This window comes from Balearica regulorum, chromosome 8, assembly GCF_011004875.1.
Source record: "Balearica regulorum gibbericeps isolate bBalReg1 chromosome 8, bBalReg1.pri, whole genome shotgun sequence".
Classification (NCBI taxonomy): Eukaryota; Metazoa; Chordata; class Aves; order Gruiformes; family Gruidae; genus Balearica; species Balearica regulorum.
The window spans coordinates 18,146,040-18,170,197 of NC_046191.1; the positions used below are offsets into that span (position 1 = coordinate 18,146,040).

At 38.6% G+C, this 24,158-nt stretch overlaps 1 long non-coding RNA gene across 1 annotated transcript; it reads left to right on the plus strand.

The window, feature by feature from the left end:
• Positions 1-1,590: 1,590 nt before the first annotated feature.
• On the plus strand, positions 1,591-23,673 carry LOC142602678 (uncharacterized). Its single transcript, XR_012836440.1, has 7 exons — positions 1,591-1,767; positions 2,057-2,261; positions 2,683-2,883; positions 9,154-9,276; positions 20,836-20,992; positions 21,452-22,949; positions 23,571-23,673. It is a non-coding gene; the product is annotated as an uncharacterized LOC142602678 (long non-coding RNA).
• Positions 23,674-24,158: the final 485 nt, after the last annotated feature.

Genomic DNA, 24,158 nt, shown 5'->3' on the forward strand with positions numbered 1-24,158 from the left:
CTACAGCACTATAGGTCAGCCAGAGAAAGAGCTGGCTTCAAACACAGCAACAGAAGACAGTTCGGTTGTGGAACCAGGACAACATTCAACTTCCCTTTGCCCAGACTGTGCTCTTTGCAGAACACTGTAACAGGGGATGTGGATTTTCCTCATTAGGGTTAAAGAAAATTATGCAATAGCTACTAAGGTGTGAAAGTGGGTCATTTTCACGCATAAAGTGGATGAGGAAGAAAAAAAGAAGTTCAAGGTGTTTGGTACATTAAAAACATAATTTGCTTATTTCCAAGGCACTAAGATTCCCAGGATACTAAATATGGGCTTGTATAAGAAGAGCAAATTGAAATCTTCCTGAACTTTACTTGAAGTTTGGGCTACTACAAAACTTCTTGTCTCGGTCCTCTCTCTCAATAGATTTACAATATCAGAGTTATGCTGTAATTGGTACCACACTGACACATAATGTAAAGTGTTACCTACATTTAAAACTTGAAAATAGTATTTGAATTCCATATTCACAGGTAATAAGAGTTCATCTTCATGGTGGGGAAAATGAGTTTCAGAATGACAGCTCCTAACCTGGATTTTTTTTTTTCTTTCCAGTTCAGTTCATATGGTTTTCTCAATATGGGCATTATTCTGAAGTCCTTATACAGGCAAAATCCTCGCTGAAGTTGTAAATATCAGCACAATCACAGCCATTTAGAAAGGTTTATCATTGTAAACATATGTTTGTCTTTTAGTCTCTACGTTTCCAGTGTAAGCTTTATCAAAAATACTGCAATAGTCCACAATAATACCAGCAGCATTATAATACGTATCTAGTTCCATGTAAAAAATTTAATTTAAAAATAACGATAATTGGCATTTCGACCTTCTCCTTCCCAAAGATTTCAGAGCACTTCCCAAAAGTTAGTTTATTAATTCTCACAATAGCAAATATCTGTCAAGGCAAATATATCTGGACAAGATCCAAAGGCCCTTTGGAGAACTCTCTGTATTAGTACCGTTGTGCTTTTGCCTGAGAAAAAAAACCTACGCATTCCAGTTTCTTTGGGGAATTTACAACAAAAAGTTCTACAACCCCCTGAAAAACAGACATTTTTTTTTTTGTAGCTGGCTCTTCTCTTTACCCTTAGGTCATGTTATCTCTGAGCAACACGGTAAATCACAGGAATTTGCTTTTGCAGTGTCTTGATTTGACATTTAAATTATTCTCCTGATTCAGATCTTCTGACAATCTGGCAATAAGGTTGACAGTTGAGTCCAAATTTGCTTATTCTGTGGCATTTGTGACAATCCCTGCGTGAGTTCTGCTCTTTTAAAAACCAGATTTCCTCATGATTCTAGCCCAGCAGTCTCTATGATGGGGATCTGTTTAAAGCTGGAGAAAGCTCCCAGCAGAGAAGTGGGCAATCTTTCCACAGTGCCTGCAGTGAAGCTTGGAAAGGTAACCACATGTATTCCCTCATGATTTTTTCTTTCCTTAAGAAACAAGTATCTAAAGATGATGGACCACAATCTGATGTCTGTGGACAGAGAGGGAAGTAGAGACATAATTCTGTTCATCCTCGTGCTAGAGAGGTGGGAAAGTATCAGCTTAGTCTGCATCTTCAGAGATTGCCTGGCTTGGGAAGATGTGAGAAGGCTGCTGTTGGGGGAAAGCTGAGATGAGAACTTCCCTTCCCTTCCTTCCCCCTGAGAGTTACCATTCTGGGCAGCTGGCAAGCAGCTGAGCTGTGTCCCTTCACAATTAGCCCATCAGACATGGTAAGTATCTGACAATCTCACCTCCTTCTTCATTGCATGAGTGAATGATTAATGAATGACTAGGTTTTTTGCAAAGTAATTCAAAGCTGCAGTATAATCACTTTGATAAGATTAAGATCCTGTTTGACATTTTAATAAGAATAAAACAAGCATTTGCTTGCTAGGACATGATCAGGAAATACTGTGGATGCAGATAAATCAATACATAAGTTGCTCTTTAGAAACTTTAGAAAATGTTATTTGTATTTGAAATACCACATATTTTATGTCTGTGATTTGTCTTTGGCAGTTATATTGCAAGGTTTTCTATCTGTTTCCATGGGTTGAAGAAAGATAAGAGAAGGTAAAAAGCTATGCACAGAGCTGAGATTCACAGAAAACCCCTCAGAAGAACCCCCACTAAAGCCACTGGCTGCATATGTTATTGCTGTAGCAGCACTGTGTCTCTCATGTGTTAAGCACCAAATGAAACATCATCAGCCCACCAGGAAAAGGTATGCTATTCCTTTTGAGTGATGCAGTTTAGACTACTGTCATATAGTGAATGATTACATATTTTTCACAAACTGTATTGGTAAAAAAATTGAGTTAGACATATCTGGGGAAAGAATGCTTTAATTAAATTCACATTAATGAAAACTTTGACATTTGGAATCAAAAATGGCATTTTAAAAAAATGCATAGAGTTGTTTTTGTGATCATTCAACTTCCGTCATTCTTGGATTCAGCACTTACCTCTGTCCTAACAGGAAACACTGACTGATGACAAGGAAGAGTCTGGACTGCAAATTCGTAAAGAGTTCAGCTTAGAAATGCTTGTGTCAATTAAAAAATATTGCATATATGAGGATGAGGAGGTCGTGGGTGTGCCATCACAGATTTGCTGCTTGTTCTTATGCGCATATTATTTTCTAGGCATACTAATAATGTGAGCCTTTGGACTTTCCTTGCTAGTTATGGATGGGAAAGTAACTTGATGGCTGCCAAAAAGCACTGAAAGACCTGTGTTCATGTCCACAATCAAGCCAGGTAATTTCATCAATCTAAATGCCTGAACTTGTATGAAAAATGGCACCTCTCTGTCTGGAAATAATTGTTAAAGGAGGAAGGACCCAGGTATACTGCAATGAGTGATTTTTAACTAGATTCCTTCATCCATGAATATGCATATGTGAAAGGGCGATTGGTTTCAAAGCTCTGCTGCACATTTATTAATGTTAAATATTATTTACAAAAGCCATGGGGAAAGGATTTGCATAGACTGTCTTGGCAACCCAAATGACACTTGTGTCTGTGGGAACAGAAGTGAGAGTAAAGATGAGTAATCATTTGATCTAAATAGGGACACAGCTGTATTTCTAATGGGATTCAGGCTTTCGAATGGCCAACATCTTCCAGTCTGCCTTAGAGGAGCTGTGAACCTACCATTCGGGCATGTGCACATAAATACAGCAGCTGCCATTGCTGATGGCTTTGAAGCATTTTGCAGTCAACTGCCGGAGCTGGTGGCTCCATGCCAAATCATGATGTGATTCTGATCCTGAGAGATTTTCATGCAAGACTGGGGACAGAGGTCATGGATCAAATGTAATGGGCTGACATGTATTAAGAAAGATTAATGAGTCTGGGCACAAATTAATTGTGTTCTTATCAGATAATCAGCAGGTCTCACTAACACTTTCAATATTATAAAAGAAGAATATGTAGTGGGGTCTCTCCTGGTCAGCTATAAGGAAACAGATTTTTGTCATTATTTAAATGAGACAAAATATCAGTTTTGTCTGGTATAAAATCTAATCAAGGGGTTATTCCAGCTCAGGTCAAGGCTATTTTACCAAGTTCCACATTAACAGGGAAAGGAGCTGCAACAACTGTCTAAATTTATTATAGTGTCAGGAAGAAAACCAGGGTAGAGCAGAAATAAGCCCAAGATTGTTGTTTGCAGCTGTGATGTGAGAAAAGTGAAGCCGGATAAAGGTAGTGTTGGAGTACAAAAGATGCTGATAAGAAAATCATGTTACGACCTACTAACTAGAAAAGCTTTTATATTTTTATTCAGTTATATGCTACTAAAATGTGAATCCAAAGAGGGATTCTGTTCTGTAGGATAGTCTCCTTTTAACAAACAATCAGAACTTCTTGGATGCTCGCTTATTCCCCAAATCCCAAGAGCTGCGAGTCCAAAGAGAGCACAGAGGTTAGGTTGCAGGATAAGTTACAGGACCGCTTCCAGAAAACCTTCTGCATTTTTGTGGTAGATGGTTCCATTCAGTGAATGTTTGACTATTCTGTGTGGTACTTGTGAAAAATTCAGTTCTGACTGTTTATCGCAAATGTTTTCACTGGCCTGAGGAATCTGAATTTGTGGAGGGACTCAGGAAATGTATGTGCATTTGTCATACCTGTTTTTCCATTGCTTTTTGTCTTGTCTGGTTTTTTGGGGTTGTTTTGTTTTAAGAGAGTTATGTACTAGAGCATTCAAGTTGCTGACTTAAGCAGTTACCAGTCAGGAGATAATAGCAGCAGCAGGTTATTGTGCTTAAAATTTGTACCAAAGAGCCTGCAAGTAGACAATTAACATGTAGAATTTGAATGAGGGCATTTCTCCTTTTTCAATGCTTTCTGTATGGAAACAGTCCATGGCCTGGGATGAGTGGACTCAAATTCTTGTGTCAGATTGCATAAATATGGGAAAATTTCAGTATAGTCCATGAGGTTACTTTGGGTTTACGGAATTGGATTGGAACATTTTGGCAGTAATTGGTATTTTTCAGAATTTTATGCAGCCATTTGTGGGAAGTGTTTCATCAAATATTCCAAATTCAAGCTATTTACAAAGCAAAGCTCTCACAAACTGAAGCTGGATATTCTAAATATATAAATGACAGAGACCACAAGCAAAGACATCTGAAGATAGATATACATAATAGCAATTTCCAGGCACCAGCTTCTAATATAAACGGGTTAAAAGACAAACCTCATTAGAGGCCCCCAGGGGCACTGGTCTGCCACAGGTTTTAGGATAATGCAGTGAGAAAAGAACCAGGCCAATCCCCAATCCTTCTTGTGGGAGTACCCCCAGGAGCGTCAGGAACACTTCCAAGAGAAGAATATGAACAACCTTCACAATCAAACTTAGGAAGAGGGTGCACATAGTTGTCCTTATTTTACACCTGAGTTTAAGTCACTTGTCAAGGAAAAAGCTATTTTTGTCTCTCCCTGAGGTTTCTCAGAATTCTTTACATGTAGAGAAAAGGCAATCCATCCTTACTGAAAGAAATCCCATATATTTGAGCTTGAGCATCACTTGGGTGAAGTGAATGAAGTTGTATCATTTTACCTGACAGAGCAATGACATTAGGATACTCAGTGTTCAGTGCCAGTAATGGTTTGGTGCCTCTGTATTAAAAAAAAAAAAAAAAAAGAGGCAAGCAGCAAGCTGGAATTGCAAAATTTTTCAAGTACCATTTAACCCAGGTGCTCCCTAGGTCGTATGGTGATTCCCTTTCCCCTCCTTCTATAAGCCTGAGAAGTAACTCATACCTCTGCAGTTTCTTAAGCCAATGAGTGGGATTTGGAGGGACCAGCCCTATGTCTGGGCATTATTGTTTAGCACCATTGTTATGGAGTCTTAGCTAAAAGATGTGATAAAATGACGAGTCCTAGGGTGATTCCTTCCCTCTCAGAGCCTGGCATAATGAACAACTCATATAGTATCTGGCAGATATGAATTTGTGGAGTAACATAGGAAATTGCAGAAAAATGACTGAATAAAACAGCAACAGAGTAAACAAAGTATTACTTGACCAGTGAAACATCTGTGACACAGACTCTGATTTCTATTTTTCCCAATTATTCTCATTTCTCTTTTCTACCTGTAGAATTTCACAAACTAGAATGAGAACATAAAGCCCGTATGGCAAATATAAATTGACACGATGCCACTGGAGCCAATAAAGGCTGGCTACTTTACACCAGTTGAGGATCTGGTTCATTTTGTTTCAGTTCTCATTGTATAAAGAAGTGAACCATGATTTAAATATAAAGGGAATTTCGTCGGTTGTAATGAGCCCTTGTTTTTACAATGCATGCAGTACAGTGCACGAAAGTATTTTACCAGCCTATCTTCCCTTCAAGAGAATGACAGTATATGCGTTTGATACAGTCAATACGTTTCAGGGTTTTGTCTTGTAACATTGCCCACTTTGGGGTTTCATCTCATTCACAGCAATGTTTTGAATTTTTATTCATAACCATGTGTAAGACCTTAGTTTTTCACTGCTGCTTGTTAGTGTACATTTTGGACAATGTTAACATCATCTCAGATATTCAGAACAAGTGAGGAACTTGGTTTAAGTCCTTAGGAGAAGCTAAAAAGACTATTAACAAGCAGAGTCCATAAAAAACATCTGTTCCAGTCATGCTGCTGATTTTTTATTAGTCCTTCAAATCCATAGCAAAGATCTCTAGAGCAAGAAAAATGCTCTAGTGTGGAGTGCAATTTCCAATTTCTTAGCTAACCTGATTTTGTTGATTCATACATATGCATGATTCAGTGCTGTTCCTGAATACAAACAAAAAAAACCCCTTTTGGGTTGTACTTTATTTATTTTCCTTGAAATGCCCTTGAAATTTCATTTGCTCAGTGAAACCAAACAAATAATTGCATACTAAAAGGAAAATGAAGAGTAGCAAGCTAAATAATTTGTAACATCAAATATTCCTCTGCTGTGGTTAACATTCTCAGTGAGGGGAAACAGTCAGCAATAAACAGCCCAATGTATCTTAAATGCAATAACTAATATCAATGTCAAATGCATGAAGTGAAAATACCTTAGGATATGCTTTCACAGTTCTGCTATATCGCTGCTAAATGGAATATGCTATATAACTATAATAGCAGTCATACTTGTCATATTTCTCCTGATCTCTAAGGAAAAATACCCATGTAGCCATTATGCAGCTTACATCTTTTTCTAGTCAAAGTTGTATTTTTATGGGGGTCTTTATGGTGGTTTTTAAAAGTTTACGCTCTGAAAGCAAACTTGTCACAATTTGTATATCATACAGACTATACCAAGTCACATTCCTGATAATTAGGGACATGCCAGTACTCTGTTTTGCACATCACTGCTAGCTAGCTGTGTAGTAAATAACAAAAGATTACTTCTGATTTGGGCTATGTAATGCTCCATCTGTATGTAAGAAAGCAAATAAGCAAGCTCTTTTAAGCAGAATTTTTAATGATGTCCACATTAACCACACTGGATAAAATTTAATCACTGGTGTAACTCAAATAATACCAGTGGAGTAATAGCAGGGGTGAATTTGACCCATTTTAGCTAAAATTGCACTTATTTCCCTCAACACCCCAGGCAGAGACTTCATATGGTGATGAGCACTTTTCACCATGTTCCAAGTGTGAAATGTTGCCGAATGTAAAGTTTGTAAATTAAAATTGGCATTTTTGAGTCAGTAGTTGCTAGTGAACATCCCACTGAGAAACCGGTATCATTTGTTATACTGACGCTTGTGTGGAAACCCCCTGCCAAAGGAGACTGTAAGTCAGATCCTTTTCTGCTGGAAACGTCTGCTTTTGGGAGGAGAAGACTGAGTCTTTGAGTGCTGTCGCTACGGACTGTGCAGTGCCATAATCTGGTCCCAAGGAACATCCCAAGCAGAAGACAGGGTGCCAATTTCATCACAGCCTGTCCTCTTGGCCTCTGCTTTGGTCTCAACACTAAAATAGCAGGTCCTGCTCTTTTCTTTACCATATTGTATGCTGTGGTGGTGCTATCTGTGTTTTAATGGAGTTCTGAAATGGGGGAGGTCTTGATAAGTGGCAAACACGTTGGCTTCATCATTTTCCTTCCACCTTACAAAAAAGCTGTAGCAGATGGGTCAGAATGTCTCCCATATATTCAGTGATATAAATCATTCTCCCTATGCTTGCTATGCTCATTTCTAATTTTTTTCCTTATAGAAAGTCTCCCCTAACACTCTTGAAAGACTGTTTCTGTGCAGAGAAGTGGAAGCAAACACTTGAAATTATTTTCCCTGATGGATACAGGAAGGGCCAAGAAACTGTAGAGTAGCTGTACACACAGGCGCAGGTAGCATGTTTGTTTTTCCCCTTAAGTACGCTTAAAAATTCTAGTCTATTAATTTGTGCACTGTATGATTCAGCTAATAATGAGAAGAATTGTATTTAGAAATGCCTCCTAAACAACATAAATTAAGAACAGATACAGATGTGGGAAAGACAGAGAATGATGACTCATAACTACAGATGTCTGTAAAACATAAGGGATTGAATCAATTAGTGGAATATTCAAAATAATGGTGGAGGGTAAAATGACATTTCATTAGACATGAAAGTCAGTGAAATATACTTACAGAAGAAAATGCTGCACATTCTGCCCTGTTGGAACTGACTAAAGGATGCTCTGATGAACATTTCTATTGGCTGCTTCTGTTGAGGGGATGGTTTGGAAGGTAGCTGGGAAAGGAGGTCACCAAGGGACCTAGGTTAGGAGTTATTTAGGCTAATGACTTGTTTGAGAGATAACTAAGACCTTTGGATAGCTTGCTTTGTCTTACTGGAAAGGTAAGGTTGGGAAAGCACGTGACAAACCATTCTAGTCAACTTCGCAATTGAGTGTTTCTATGACTTGCCCCTCAGCCCTCCAGTCCATGTAAGCCTCCTGCACACCACGACTGCATAGAAGGGTGTATAAAGGGGACTCCGGCGAACCACATAACAGTATACTGGTAACCTCACTTTTTCAGCTAAGGCTACCTATTTATGTTGCACTGAGGAGTATGCTCCATTTTCTGCCCAGCACTATTGTTCTTGTAAGCCTGCGTGAGGTAGTTCAATATAACATTTGTTACATATGGCTAAAATGTACCCAATAGACCCAACTGTTTTGCCTGCTGGAGATCTGTGAACTGCTTCCTGACAGTGGTGTCAGCCTATGCAGTCCTTACACAGAGCATGGAAGCATCTGGAGAAATCACATTTTCATAATGTAGCAGCAATAAGTCATCATTTGTTCCACTTATATCAGATCCACTCTGCAAATCTGATAGGAAGATTTCTCCCTAGGGATCTCATCTTGCTTCCTTTACTTGTTCACTGAAGACCATGAGAACCACACAAGTGGGGTGAGCACTCTTTGACCCTTGGTAATTAAGATCACTTACCTTAATATGTTTGCTAGTTTGAACAGAAGAACCAAGCACAATGACTTAGGACATTTACAGGGTTGGTTTACTTCATGCATGAAATATTGGAAGACAATACGAAACAACCTTTTAATGATGATTCTGCTCTTGAACCCATCCCGTTTCTTTATTAACAAATGACTTTTTCTTTTCTCTAAGGTGCTCTTTAGGAAGCAGACAGGAAGAGATGAATTGGTAAACTAATAGCAGCTTTGGAAAACTTCTGTAAAGAGATCATGATGCACTGCCGACATCATTACGCTTGGGTCCTACCTAGATGAAGTAAGTTGTATCCAGAACAGTTGCTAAAAATAAATACAAAGTTCAGAAAAAGCTAATATATATGTCAATCTGAACTTTAAATTCTTGTGAAAAAAACTTGGCCTCAGAGCTTCAGAAAATAAATATTTTTGCCACGTGGCAATGGTTGTGAAGTAAATATGTCCCGCTGCTCTGATCTTACATCCTGTCACATTAATGTTTCAGAGCACTCAATATAAATATTAAAACTAATAGCTTCGCTCTTCAGCTATTACTCCATCATTCCCTGAAATCATCATAAAACATTCAAAGCCTTTTAGAACATTTACACACTTGAATCTGATGGTGGGGAAAGGAGACTAACAGAGCACAGCTCGCAAGCTTAAATAATAGTGGAAAGCTGTTTATGGAGTATGCTTTATTTATTCATCATTTCAAGTAAAGTTTCAGTTTTGATGGAGAGGAAAAAAAAATCAAAGTATAGCTGTCAAGGGAGAAGGCTGAAGTATTGCTTTTCTGTACTGTGGACTTGTGTAAAGAAATATGGAAAAAAGTTGGTGTGGTTTTTGTGTTGTGTTTTTTTTTTTAAAAAAAAAGCAGAGTCCATGAGAATCTCAGTCCAAGGTCAATCAATCTTAGGACTGTGGGTACGTAAACAGCTAATGGATTGTAAAGACACATACCAGTGTTATGAATTTTTAACGAGCAACTCTTCAGCACAGACCCCTATAAATCAATGATGACTTATTGGCTAGATCAATTATGCAAACTTTAAAACATTTAATGACAGGTAATGAACAAGTCTCTGGAGTCCACCAGTCAACAGTGTTTTGCAGTTGTAGTTACAACTACTTAAGCGAAAAGTCTGCAGGAAGGCTTCCCTCAGAAATGATTTAAAGCTAAACTGTAAGGTTGTGGTAAAGTGAAAGAGCATGGTTGTGTTTCTCTTTGTATATAACCTTAAACAAGTTATATAAACAAGTGGGCACACTTGTTAATGTACTCATAGGCATTTATGTTATTTTTTGTTAACCAATGGTATCTTGTGACCTTGGGAAACCTGCTTTCCCAAACTTTATACTTCAGGTTTCCTGCAAGGTACAGTAGATATAAATGGTGCAATTTTCAAAGGAAAAAAGGTTGTGCTTGTGTTAGTAGACTAAATAGTTCTTTCTTGTAATGCTCTATTTTGAAAGTTAAGATAGATGTCAAAAAAAAAAAAAAATAGTAGATGAGGGGAATGATAGACTGTATTACAGTTAACCAGCACAAAAGGACTGAAAGATGAGTGTAGGCTGAATAATACAAAAGTAGTCTTATGGAATAACTGGTGGCATTATGGTGATTTAATTGCTTATTAAAATTATTATCCAATGAAAGATGAAGGATTTTTTGTGGATTTTTGAATTTAATAGTTATTTTAAATTTTAAACATTAACCTTTCTAATGGGCAATTTAAGATAATTCTGCAGATTACAGGAAAGTTGTAAATTAAACATACCATTCAAGAACAAGAACAGATGTATAAGCCCCTGATCCAAATGCCACAATTCTCTGTTAACTTAGTTAAGGCTTTAGTCAGCTTGACTGAGGCCTCTTGGCTGATTCAGTGAATGAGTAAGTGCTTTTTATTGCCATTTGCTTTACTTTCCTAAAGACAACAAATGTAAATGAAAGCTTGAAAGAGAGTTTAATCTTTGGTTTGAAGAATCAAAGTTTAAGTGTTTTGTAAAAGTGGTAGAATTATTTTATTTGACAAAAAAATTATGTTATCCTCAGCTGTATTCTTTACAAGGAAATTGTGGTCAGAGAGCCTCCCAGTATCCTATCACAATATATCTGAATCCTAGGTGTTTAAACTCACCAGTAAGGTTCTAACACGTTCATGCTTGCTGCCAGCAGTGATTCACGAGAGCTCCTGCCCTACCTCAAGTCCAGCAACCCCCATGTGGGCTGAATAGCACCTTGCTCTGGAAGTTGCTCTGGCAATTGCATGTGAGGTTTGATGTGAATAGGTGGATACTAGACCCAGCAATAAGGGCATGTTTGGGTGTTTTTTCATGTCTTGCTCAAAGTTTGGGACATGACACATACAAGGAAAATGCAGTCATGAGAGATTGTAAATAAACTGAAAAGTCATCCAGGGATCTGTAGTCATTAAAAACAACTGCTATTTTTTATTTGTTGATCTGAACACAAATGAGCATTCGTTGCTCAGTGTTTATTACTGTTTCTCTTGTGCTGGTGGATGAAGTACAGATGTGCCACTACAAGAATTGAGAAGTTGTCTCATTTCACTAAGTTCCCCAAGTGCCTTTGTGTCCTCAGATGAAAATATTTTTTGAACAGTAAGATCATTACATGATGACAAATAAAGTTTCCTTCTTTCTCCAACCCAAGAGCAAATGCAAAACAACAAAGCTTTGCTAAAATGTTCTTTTTATACCGATATGGATGAAACTAGCTTTTTAAGCACAGGATCTAATTAGGTGGTGGCAGGAAATAGTAGTAAAACTCCTGGAAACCTCTGGTGAAATGAGGAGTGGCCCAAATGTTGGTTATCACTTCCTTTTTCAAGTGGGAAATGGAGAGATTGCTCTTGGTGGCTATGGAGCTCGGTAGAACTACTGGGAAATATGTTTGCTGTGGTCAACCTTTTATTTTGTCATCTGACATGCTGGCAAAACAGGGCATTTAAACAATAGCAGGATGTCTTGAAATTCATGCTCTTATTTCTTTAGACTTTTTAGCTTCTTATTGAGACTGACATTACACTGCTGTCATTATTCTAAGTGTCACAAGTTATATCAATATCTCCAGCAGCTTCAACAATATCTTGTGTGGAAGTTCTCCATTTTTATCTGTCAAAACTATCAGTCACTCTATTTTCCATATTTAGGATCTCTCATTGGCTGTAAGCATCATTTGTGCCTGCACTGCAAGTACGATGCCAGCGGACACTAGGAGGAAAACATTTAAATGTTACTACTAATGAAACTGAAGGCAGATGGTATTTATTTCAAGGATGAGCTTACTGCAGAGGAATGATACACCTTTTAAATGTAGATACCTTGGCTGGATGGCTTTTTTAGGAGCATGTTCAATGGAGAGAAGTAGGAGTTAGGTTGACAAGTGAGATGCTTGCTGCTGAAAGGAGTAAATACCCATCCCTACCTCCTTCCTACTGTGTCCAAGAGAAGGAAGTTACCCTTCTGATGCTATTTTACTTAATTGGTTTCTATATGTGAAGAATTAGTGAACACAGCTGGACTGATAGGTTTCTGCAAATGAGCCAAGAGTCAATGGTAATTTTATTTTTAATTTTTTTTTTAACTTGTCAAATTAGAGCCACCAGTTTAGAGGAAGAGCTGCAGCAGGTGAAGAACAACAAAAAATGCTAACTTGATGTGTTGATCCTTCTGGTTGCTTTCATTTGACTTTGCCTGATACAAGTTCTGAGTTTTTATCAGGTCTTTTTATATTGTTTTCTTCCTGATTGACACTCTCAGGTTATTCTAAAACCTTGGATCAAGTAAGGTAGTAGATGTAGTGAGCGGATTCTTTCATGTTGGAAATTCATTGTCAGATTTGCTACATAAAACATCCCCTCATTTCACAGAGGAAATAACACCATCTCTTTCAACATCTTGTTTTAGGCTTCTCAGTGTATTTCCTAAAAGACTGATGGACAAGATAATTTGACTGACACCAACCCAGTTTTTCCTGACATCCCACGCACATGCAAAATCTGACAGCTGCCTTCCAACCATCTTTATGCCTCTGAAGTTCCAGTAAATGCTTCTTCTGGGCCCATCTATTCTGTGTGTTGCACCAGTGGTGGCCAAAACCCACAGAGCTGGCATGCCCTGTCTGAAAGTGTGAGTTTTATCTTGCATAATATAGCCATAACTGAATTATTGGAAGTGAGCTGCACAGAAAAGTCTGCAGGTGACACATCTGTAAGTGTCATATGTCTGTCTGCTAATTGCAGAGATGTTTTCCACTGGACTATGTGGTAATATAACCAAAATGCCTTAGTTTTATGTTTCTGTAGTGCTTTTGAGATTCTCTCTCTCCACTGTGGTGCTAGTAAGCCAAATACTGATGCTGTGAGACACAAATGAATTCACCGAAAAGTCAGTATTATTATGAGGACAAAAAAGCAAGTCACAGTTACCTGGCAGTACCAGGCTTGTGCATGTGTATTAGTTATTCACTCATTTTGTTTGATCTTGCCAAAGTAGCCTATTTAATCATGGAAAGTCTTCTAGAACTTTGGGTAAATAGGAACAGATGAAGTTGCATAACATTTGGCTTACAGAACATAAACCAAATTCCAATCCAATTGCTGGTTGGACAAAATGGGGTTTAGTTTTTTAAGTTAATGATTTTTACTTGTATTTTTTTTACAATATCCACATCTTGTGATTTCAGCTGCGATGGGAAAGTAGAAAAAAAGAAAATGTTTGTGGGAGCCCTCTCTGGCAATATTTTTTGCCCAGCTCAAAGAATTGGAAGTCTTATGAGAGAAAGAGGGAAAGGAAATGTTCTTGAGTGATTTGGAGCTTGATTTTCAAAGCAGCAAGCTATGGATAAGGCTATTTTGCTTGCAGTCAGATGTTTATCTGAACTGAAGTGGAATGCTATGCCAATATAAAGATGTTTATTTGCATATGCTTTTTTTTTTTTTTTTTAAAGTTTTCTCTGGGAGTTCATCTCTGAAGTTATTGACTTCCTGGTAAATTACATTCTTTCCTTGCACTAAGCTAGGAAGCAATCAAGTCTCCAGTGCTCAGTTTGGCAATGTGTTTATTTTGCCTTTTTGAAAGCACATTTTTATACTTTTTCATCTACTTCAAAAGTAAGTACATTAAAGAAAGGGTCAGGAGATGATGACTGTACTTCACAAAAGAAACAGTCACGTGGAGTTGCAAGAATTTATTGAGGTCAATGCTGATGAGAAATTGATAGAGTAGGTTGAACAGTCTACTGATTTTTTTTCAGTGTATTTTTTCCAGTGCTCTCATGAAATTACTGTCACCCTTCTCTGAATGTTATATGTGCTCTCTATGTCTCTATGTGTGTTCTCTATCTTTCTTTTCATCAGGACACTGTTAATCTTACTTCTTGCCTCATCTGGCAGGTTTCAAATGTATGTAACTAGGCAATTCATCAATTTTTTTGCCTTTGGCACAACCTTTTGCTGATGTGCACGTGTATCTCCTAATCTCACTGTGTATTGTAAATTTAAAAATTGAGGAAACGAAGCTGAGAGGGGAAAAAATTGCAATAGCAGAAGTTCTTTTCCCTAACTTTTCCCCCAAGATTGCTTTTTTTTTTTACATGGATGTTACAATTAAATGAATTTAACATAGAAAATTCCTAGTACACAAGGCTTACATTAGAAAACTCGGGTGTTTTGGTATCACCTTGCTAATAGGTGCACCTTCTTTCATTTGCAGCAGTCTTAGCCTTGTAGACAACTTCTCTCCCACCCCCTTCACAGTGCCAAGGGTTGCAAGTCTCATTATTAGATGTTATGAAGTTTCTGCACTTCTACAGCCTGTATCACTCTTTCTGTCATTTCTCCTCTGTGTTGGAATCAACTCTGATGTGAGCTAACTACTTGCATGCAGCCTTACATTGCTTTTCTCTCAACTCCCCAGTGCAGCTTTACCACTTGGGGGAATTGATGCTTCAGAACTAGCAGTTCCCCAGCCAGCACAGGGACATGTATTGAAGAAGAGCTTGTCTGTGAACTCCCTAGAGCATTACAAGGGTTCATAGCATTTCAATCCCATAGGCAGTGATCTGCAATGCTTCTTTGCCATTAACTGCGTATGCATAGACATGTTGACCACTGCAAGAGATGACCCTCACTTTCAACACCTACTTCCTGAGCACTATCAATCATTAGAAAGACTACGTCTCCTTGATTTAATAATGGACAAAGCGCCTGTCCCTGCACGTTACTAGGATTTCACTGTCTCATTCAGCTGGGACTGGGCGTGCTCATTTTTGCCATGTTGGGTTTCAGGCCTACCATGTTCCTTGGTGTTTGTATACAAAAACCTGCAGTTCTGAACTTGAGTCCTGGAGTCAGAGTTCAATTGTTCTGGTGAGGTTCCATTGTGTGGGTGTCCTGGAGCACAAGGTGTTTGAAATCTTAGTGCTGTTCCCTGTGCTCCTTCAAGTCGCCAGCATGTTAGCCAATGTAAAACTCTGGGAGTCTGGCCTCATGTGCATCTGAGTAGACCATCCAGGGTATCTCCAGCATGCCTTGTGTACCACTGCATCCCCACAAACACATCTACAGCTCTTTGGGAGGTGACTATGTGGTATAAGGTATATGAGATGAACAATGTGTTATGCTTGCTGTCACTCAGACCAGTGAGTGGAGCATGGTGAAAATAAGGCTGCTAGTGCTGGGTGATTTTTGGCATTCATATTAATGGTGACTCCTGTGTTTTGCCTGGAATTTCATAGTTGCATAAACACGAGTGTTCTACGTGGCTCCTGAGTCACATAAAGACAGCCTGGTCCTAGCTTAGGAGAGGGTTAAAAGGGAAGAATAATGTCAGTCATGGAAAAGGCAGGACTGGAAAAAGAGTGTGTAAAAACACATTTGTTGTAAGGTCCAACGTAATCTTTTGCAGATGAAACTTCAATCCTTTTATTACTTGAGGTGGGATTTTGACTGTCTGTCTTGGATTCTCTAATTTATTGTGCCTCATTAAACAACTTAAATCAGGAAAACTAATCCTTTAATAACTTAGTGTCTGAGTAATCGCAAACACTGATTTATTTTCAAACACCTCCAGGAGGTGAATAGATAGTGTAACCCTCATCTCATGCTCTAGTACTGAGACTTTATGCTCAAATGTGTCTACAAAATTTTTTGGTGCCTTGACTTGCTGTACCTGAAAGACTGACTGATCTTGAGGCAGACCTCTAATGACCAACCAGTCTAGTCACAAAGGGTGACTGGCCCTTTCCCAGCAAAATAGCCATTATAGTCAATCTGTGCAAAGATCAGCCATAGTCTGAATGCACTGTGGACACATAGAAGACCTGGTTTATCTATGCATAGCACAAGTGCATAAATAAGTCCCTCACTGGAGAAAGAAGGCCACCAAAATGAGTTGTGGGCTGGATGCATTGTTCTAATGATTTATCTTGCTGAACTACCCCTCTGTTAGCACAGATTTTGAAAAAATATATCCAGTTTTGACAAAAAAAGTCTCAGTGACAAAGACATCTCAACATAACACACCATGGTAAACTAATGCCCTTCACTGTTTAAAATATGAATCTTTTTTCAAAATGGAATTCATCTAGCTTTTTCTGGATACTAGATTTTGTTATAATTTCCTCCATCAGAGTGCTGTATTTCAAATATATTTTTTTCTAGACCTGATGCATTTTTAATCACTATGTATAAACACAGTATGATCCAGAAATGCATCAATGGAAACTGTATTTTCCTCCTTTAATGGAAAATGTCCAGCTTTTTGATATCCTTCTTGAAAAGCAATCACCAGAGCTAAGCAGTGCATACGACCAGTGTCTTCATCAAAGCCATAGCTACTTTTGAGCGTAATGAAATAATTCCTCATCCCTTAAGACTTTTACAATCAGAGTAACTGTAACAGAAACGCACCACTGAAACATGGCATGGAAATGAACCTCATAGAGAAATGGGCTGGAGCATTTTAATGACCTATGGTCCCATCAGTCTCTTCCATACACAGTACATACAGAGCCTGGAGTTCTCCTGGTGCAGGTGACTGGATAAGCATGCCTTCTCAGAAGATGGCTCCAGGAGGGAGTTAAGGTAGTATTCACTTCTTGTATAGCAGTCAAGGGAAATGGCCGTGGCCACCCTCTTGAAGGTGAGTCTGCTGGGTTGCAAGAATAGAAAAGACATGGAGTCAGAAGAAAAGCAAGCAAAGGAGTGTGACGACCTCAGAAGTTAGGCTACTTAGTGGGAGAGGGAAAAAAACAGGACAGGTTTTTATATCCAGTAACTTCTCAGTAAAGAGATTCCACAGTGAAACTCTGGATTAAGTTTTGCTGTTTTGAAAATGTGCCTGAAGTAGTAATAGAAATTTCCCATCTTGTAACCAAGGATGCAGTACTTTCACTGGAATAGGTCACATGCTGGTGTTGTGCAGTCTGAGCATTGCAAGGCAGTCTTATTGCTGCTGTTCCTTCTGCAAGGCAGAAGTGAGAAAAATGTTGTTTGTTTAGGCTTTTTGGGCTATGGCTTTTAGTTCCAAAGCATTGAATCAGAAGGATACTTGTTAGTGAAGAAATGTTGATACATATGTTCAGTTAACAACCTGTTAAGACAAAGCATGAAACCTTTCTCCTTGTTTATTCTTCATAACGCATAAAACCATCAGGATGCAATGTGCCTGAAGAAGGCAGAGTCTGCTCTGAAGGGCTTGCAGTGCTGAGACCTGTTCCTTCAATAGTCCATGTTTATTCATCAAATGGGGAAACACTCTGTGTGTCAGAGATATTATCTGCATTAGTCATCACTATGTGCAGTAAGTGTTTGTACAGTCAGGTCATCAGTAGAGGATCTCAACTGGAGATTTGGGGAGAGCTACTTTCTTTACATTGGCTCTGTGAGATGAGTGTTAACAGCCTCTGAATTCAAATTTAACATTAATGGTAATCTGATCTCTAATAATATGTTGACCTCAGTCTCATTTTGCTTTATGTTTTATTTTTCACTTCGTACATCAGCTCAGTGATGACAATACAGCTTTATTTCTCATTCCATTGACTCGCTGACTTGTTCTTACCACACTATCAGTTTCCAGGGGGTGTTTCTTTAGCATCTAAGGTCAGGCAGGTTTGGGTACTTTCAGACTAGCATGGATGAAGATTTTGATGAGAATCAGTTTAGGAAAAAAGACAGAGCAGAGCAAAATGCAGATTTGACATACGCTAAGTATGCAATGTTCTTTTGCAGGATTCAGAAATTGTAGAATACAACAGAGAGGATTACTGGTAATTTCTGCCGGAAAGGTCTGCACAGCAGAGAACCACCAGCTAGCTCTGAATGACTCTTGCCGCGGGTCCAGTGTCTCTGAATGGCTCTTGCTCTGCCTAATAAGGCTGCCCCCAGTCAGCTGAGAGACTGACACGGCACCATCCCAGTCCTGGGTCAGTGCTCGTTCAGTATCTCTGTACAGCCTCTACTGTGCTGTGTAGACATACTCCTGGTGATCCAGCTGTCAGTGCTGATGCTGATTTAGGGACAAGGGATCAACTCTTGCATATTAAGCCCAGAGGCTCACTTCTACCTTTGTGGCTATGACTGACTCGCATGAACCTCCTGACTGAGTTACTCATGCTCTGCCCGGAGAAACTGGTCTGATCTTATCTAGGTTAAAATGTCCTTTCTTCTTTTTAAATTGATATTGTTTGCCATATTTCCAGGTTTGGTCACTCCTGCAGCAGGTAATTTATGCAGTTCAGAGTGATTTATTTTTTTATCTTTGATGAATCAAAATCTTCTAAAAAACCCTTCACTCAAGGTTGAACGAAAAATTCTGACTTAAACCAAGATATTTCTCCTTTGTTTTTATAGGGTTTGAAACATTTTTTTCCTTTTTAATGTAATTGAACTACATCCTATAATAGTATGACTTATTTCTAGGACTGATTCTTTTTGTATGTTTTCCCCCCAGTAAAAGTATTCACTGAAGTAGGATTGTCTTTCTGCATTGCTATAATTTTGTAATACTATAGGCAAGTTATTTTCATCACTTAGTTCCTCCACATGCCAAACAAGGGTAATATTCCACAGCCAAAGAATATGATGAGCCTTAATTCATTGATAGCTGTAACATGTTTCAGAAATGCGTCGTATTCCCAGGAATATTCTCAATTGCATAGATCTGCAGGGGAATATTCAGAGTTAACACTAAAGGACACTAAAGAAGAGCATAATTTTATGTTGACAATAAAGGCTAAGTGCATGGCACTCTCTGCCAATGCCTCAATTTCACAAATCCTTGTCTGGAGACCTTTCTAGTTCTAAATTTCTGATGGATGACTAGGATTTTAGCTGACTGACTTCTATTTGACTTTAATGGGAGATCTGCATTTTAAAACACCATGCAATATTTTGAAAAGTTCCTCATAATGTCCAGACTAGCATTATTTTAAATCTGTCCTTGGCAATGGCAAATGATGTTATTAATATTCAGTTGTTGCAAGATGGATTCAAACAAGGGGGGGTGGGGGATGTTCTTTGGCGTGGTTCTTGGTTGTTAAGAAAGTAATAAAACTTCCTTGTCTCTGATTTTATAATGGACAATAACCATTAACTGATCAACAGAAGAAATGTCAGGTCTGGAATCAATGTTGATAGAAAAATATTTCATCTGTTTACATTTACGAAGGATCACTGATAAAACCTTTGATCCCATTAAGGATATAAACTCTTCACATATAGTCGATGACAAGTCTGATGAGCTAGCTGAGCTCCACCAGCCTTGCTGTGCTTAGTGAATGTTCAGCTAAAAAGGGATCAAATTGACTCACGAATTTCAAGATTCCTAGGAAATTACCATTGTGAGGTGACCCAGTTTTTTGATTAGTGTCATGAAAAGACAGGTCTCACTGAGAAATAAACGTAATAATGTCAACCATGTGCTTAAGTTCTTCTCTCCGTTATACACATTCGCTTTCAAATTGTTTTGTCATTTTAGCATAAACTGTATCACTTGCTTTCATCTGAGAAACACAAGCTTAGCATAGTTCTGTGCAGAAATCAAAGATGAGCATGGAAAAAAGGCCCCTCTTTGCCTATTGAATCATTGATCAGACAAGCACAGCAGATATTTGCATGGATCCTTAGTAGTTAGGTCTCAGTAGCTGCCTTAGATAATTGTTGGAAGAGAAAGAAGAAAAGAGTAGAAAAGAGTTGAAAACTTAGATATTTCCTCCATCTGTTTTTCCCAGTAATTGCAGACTTTCTTATACGTTGCCCTCTCTACATCTATCCTTCTTCAAGCACAGGGGGGGTCACCAACTGATACTGTTGTTGATACTGTTATCCCTTTGGAACCATCTAGTTTAAACCAGGAACAGGAAACAATTAAATGAACTGCCTTCCCTTGTTAACAAGTGAGCATGTTGAGGGGAAATTGGCTGGCTGGGCCAGGAAGAGATTGAGAAAGAGAGGGAGAAGCAAAGCAAGGAATCAGAACTGCCACCAAATCTGAATTGCAGTGTGACTGATTTCACGCTGTATTATTCTCTCCTCAGAAGGCCATTTGACTGAGTTGGAAAATACACGTGCAAATACTATGTGAACCCTAAAAGATTTAGGAAGTCTTCACAGTGACCAGGCTATGGTCAGTCACTGGCTGTTAGTTGGAACCATAGTGTTCCCACCTTCCTGTGTCACTGAGGGCTCATCAGCCCCATTCAACTGTTGGGATGCAGCCATCCCTACCTCCACTTCTTACCCCATGTCTGTGATATTTTTTGATCATCTCTTGCAGTGTTTTCAGCTCTTCCAGCTCTCTTTTCTCTGTTCCTGTTTCCCCATGCCAGGTGCAGAGAACTTTCTGTGCTACAAAGAGGCCCACAGCACAACCAAAGGATGTGAAGAAAACTGCCTGTACAGGGAGAACATCAGTTCTTTTCCCTCCCCACTGAACATCCTGTGTCCTCCCCTCAGGGCTCATGACAGCTCAGTGGAGAAGAGCTGGTGAGTATGGACAGATAAAGCAAAGGAAGTATGCCTTAGTATGAGCTAGGTGGGAAAGTCATCTTAGCTCATGGGCTTACGATCATCACAAATAGCTGTACTGCAAAAATGGAAGCAACACAATTTTGTGTTTTTCTGTTAAGAAGATTTAAAAGTCAGATGAGTTGATAAAAGGGGAAGAAAATCTCTCTAGGTTTGGTAAGTGAAAACAAAACAAGGGAATATAATAATGTATAATCACAACTCTTCCTCAGTGTGGCAGCAGCATCTGTTAAAAAATGCAGGACACTTAAAACTGGCAAGGAGCTCTGAAACCCTGGTTGAGCTGCAAAACTGGACTGTATCAGAGAAATGATGGCTTCAGTCTGTTCAGATAAAGTTTCCCGTTAAGTTCTGACGTACTGGTGCCTGTGGACTCTGATTTCTTCCCCTTCTCCCTTTCCTCTGCTTTTTCTCCAGTGCTTGCCAGTTATGTTAAAAACTAATGCTCGGTCCTCTGAGGTACCTGCTGACTTTGACCGGTGTTACAAGCCACCTGGTGATGGGCTGTAGTAGAAAAAGCAGTTGCCACTGGAGGTGAACACAAGGTGAGATAAAAACTGAACAAAAATATGGCATTGTTCTTTTTAAACTGCAAATTCAAGTCCAAGGTGTGAACAGCATAACCTTCAAATAATAAATGGGCAGACAAATCTTTCGGATGCACTGAGAGCGCTATTTTGGAAGACATAACCGCAAGCCAGCGTGAGTTAGATATAGTGATTGCATAGATGTAGACTGCCCCAGCTACATGTCTTTTCAAAACCACGACAGAGCATTTCATGAAGAGCACCGTTATCTTTTCACTGCCTAAGTTAATTTTACTTTTTGAGGCTCTCCCAGTGTCTCAGCTCACAGGACAGTATGTCAGGAAAAATTTTCAGTTCTTCTTATGGCATGTGCTTCTGGTGGAGATTTTCTCTTTTTCTCTTACAGAAATTAAGAAGCTCGTTTCTCTATGGTGTAATTTGGGTGCCAGAGGTCAAGGTGGGAAGGAAGGAACTCCAAAGGAAATAACACCCTCTTCCTGATAACCATTAGCCACACAGACTCAGCTACAAAGAATCTCAGCTGGTTAAACTGCTTACATTTCTCTCAAGTTAACAGCAGAATAGCCAAGTAGAAATCATTCCCCAGATGTTGCAAGTGCTCAGAAATCTGTTTGAAACTATCTCTAAATACTTTACACTTCTTATAAATTCATATCTTGATCCCAGAAGAGGATCCAGTGCGCTCACCATGGACTAATAAACATTTAGAAAAGTTAAATTACTTAGAGATAGTTAAGTATCATACAAATATGTGTAAACACTCCCTAGCATAAAATCCAACCTGCAAAGGTCTTTGTCGATTTAATTGCATTTTGGTTCACCCATTTAATAAAGAGGATTATTTTTTAACCTCTGCAGTTCCGAACAGAACTTCAGATTCTGTTACAATAGAGTGGAGGAAGAGAAATCTTAAACCAGGGGCATTTAGTCACCTGCAGAGTGAGAGAGATTGAAAAGGAAAAGGGATTTACTGCCTTCTAGATCAGTTTGTAGGCAATTTGAATTCCTCTTAAATCAATTTCTGCATAGTATTAGTGGTTTGAAATGACACAAAATGGTATTGGAAATCAGCCTCCTTTTGCAGCATGGAGAAATCCTCTCCCTGAGTCCTTGTTATTCTTTGTCATGTGTTTTCCCTTCATTTATTCTTTCATGTTGTGCTCTGCCTTCTGACGAGTGAAACATGAACAGGAAGTGGGAAGGAGCAAGCTTTGTCTCTCTACTGCCAGTGTGCTTCATACGTTTGTGAAGAAGCAGACCCACATCATAAAACCAACTGAAAGCCACGGAGGTACCTCTCTAAAAAATGTAATGGACTGTACTGAAAGCCTAACTTTGACTGATGTGAGGTTTGGGACTTTATCCAGGTAAGAATTCATGCAGCAATGAGCACAGATAAGGCAGATGACCCAGAGTAGGGCCAAACTGTTTACCAGCAGATGTGTTTTTGAAAATCTTCCTTAACTGGTCATGGCAGCGGAAAATACCCTGCTGTTAAACGCATCTGCAATCCACTGCGCTCCCAATCCACCTACAAAAATTCTGACCTTTAAAGAAATGATGGAGAAGCTGGTGATTTTTTCCATGGCATTGAAGCTCAGTCTATTTTAGGCTCCAAGGCAATTGCAGCCCTTTTTGCTCCCTATTTCACATCACTTTTAAGTCTTGTTCTGGCCACTATGAACCCTTCAGCACTTCTCCCTGTGCAATCACTCGAGTCAAGATCTGTGATTTGTGATTTGCAGATGACATGTACATTTCTTGGCTGATGGCTGTTAAAGCAGTTTGCAAACCTAAGGCAATAAACTGCAGGGATGCAGTTGGAGCTCTCTATTGCCACACTAAATTGCCATTCTCATACAAATGAATAACAAGTTTCTCATTATTAAGAATGAAAATAAACTGTTATAGATTTCCAATGTTGTGAATTTCTGCATTAATATTTTAATGAAATCATTCTGTCAATTTCCATTATGTACCTTCTGCAGATGGGAATATCATATTTAACTAGTCTGTATCAAAAACGTTGATGCAACTAGCTGTACAGGCAAAAGAAAAAAAATGAACAGTTTCTGCATTCACCAAATGGAAGTCCTTTAATCTCTTCAGTATGGAAATCTATTACTGAGCTGTAGAACACAGTAACAGTTCCTAAAGTGTTAACACAATTATTTATACATTTCTGATCATCTTTCATTTAAATATTTATAAAATACATACTGGGAAGTATGTACCCTTTAGAAAACTCAGTTTCTATGTCATTTTCTTAAAATATTCACTTCTGTTCCTCTTAAAAGATACCTAAAAAGAAAACATGCTGGATTTTGTTTTAAGTGACACTATAAATGTACAAACAAAATGTAATCTTAAACAGAAAATAATATGATTACCATCAGAAGGATTACTAGGGTTCATTGTTCAGAAAGCAGGAAACACAAAATGATTGTTTCAAATACTCAGTCTTAGCCTGCAAAAAAGCAAATGTATTGAAGTGCTTCAGTCTTAATGTGCAGCCTAAAGTCTACATATTGTATAAATTCCTAATCCTGTCAAAATGCAAGTCTGAAGATTAGCAG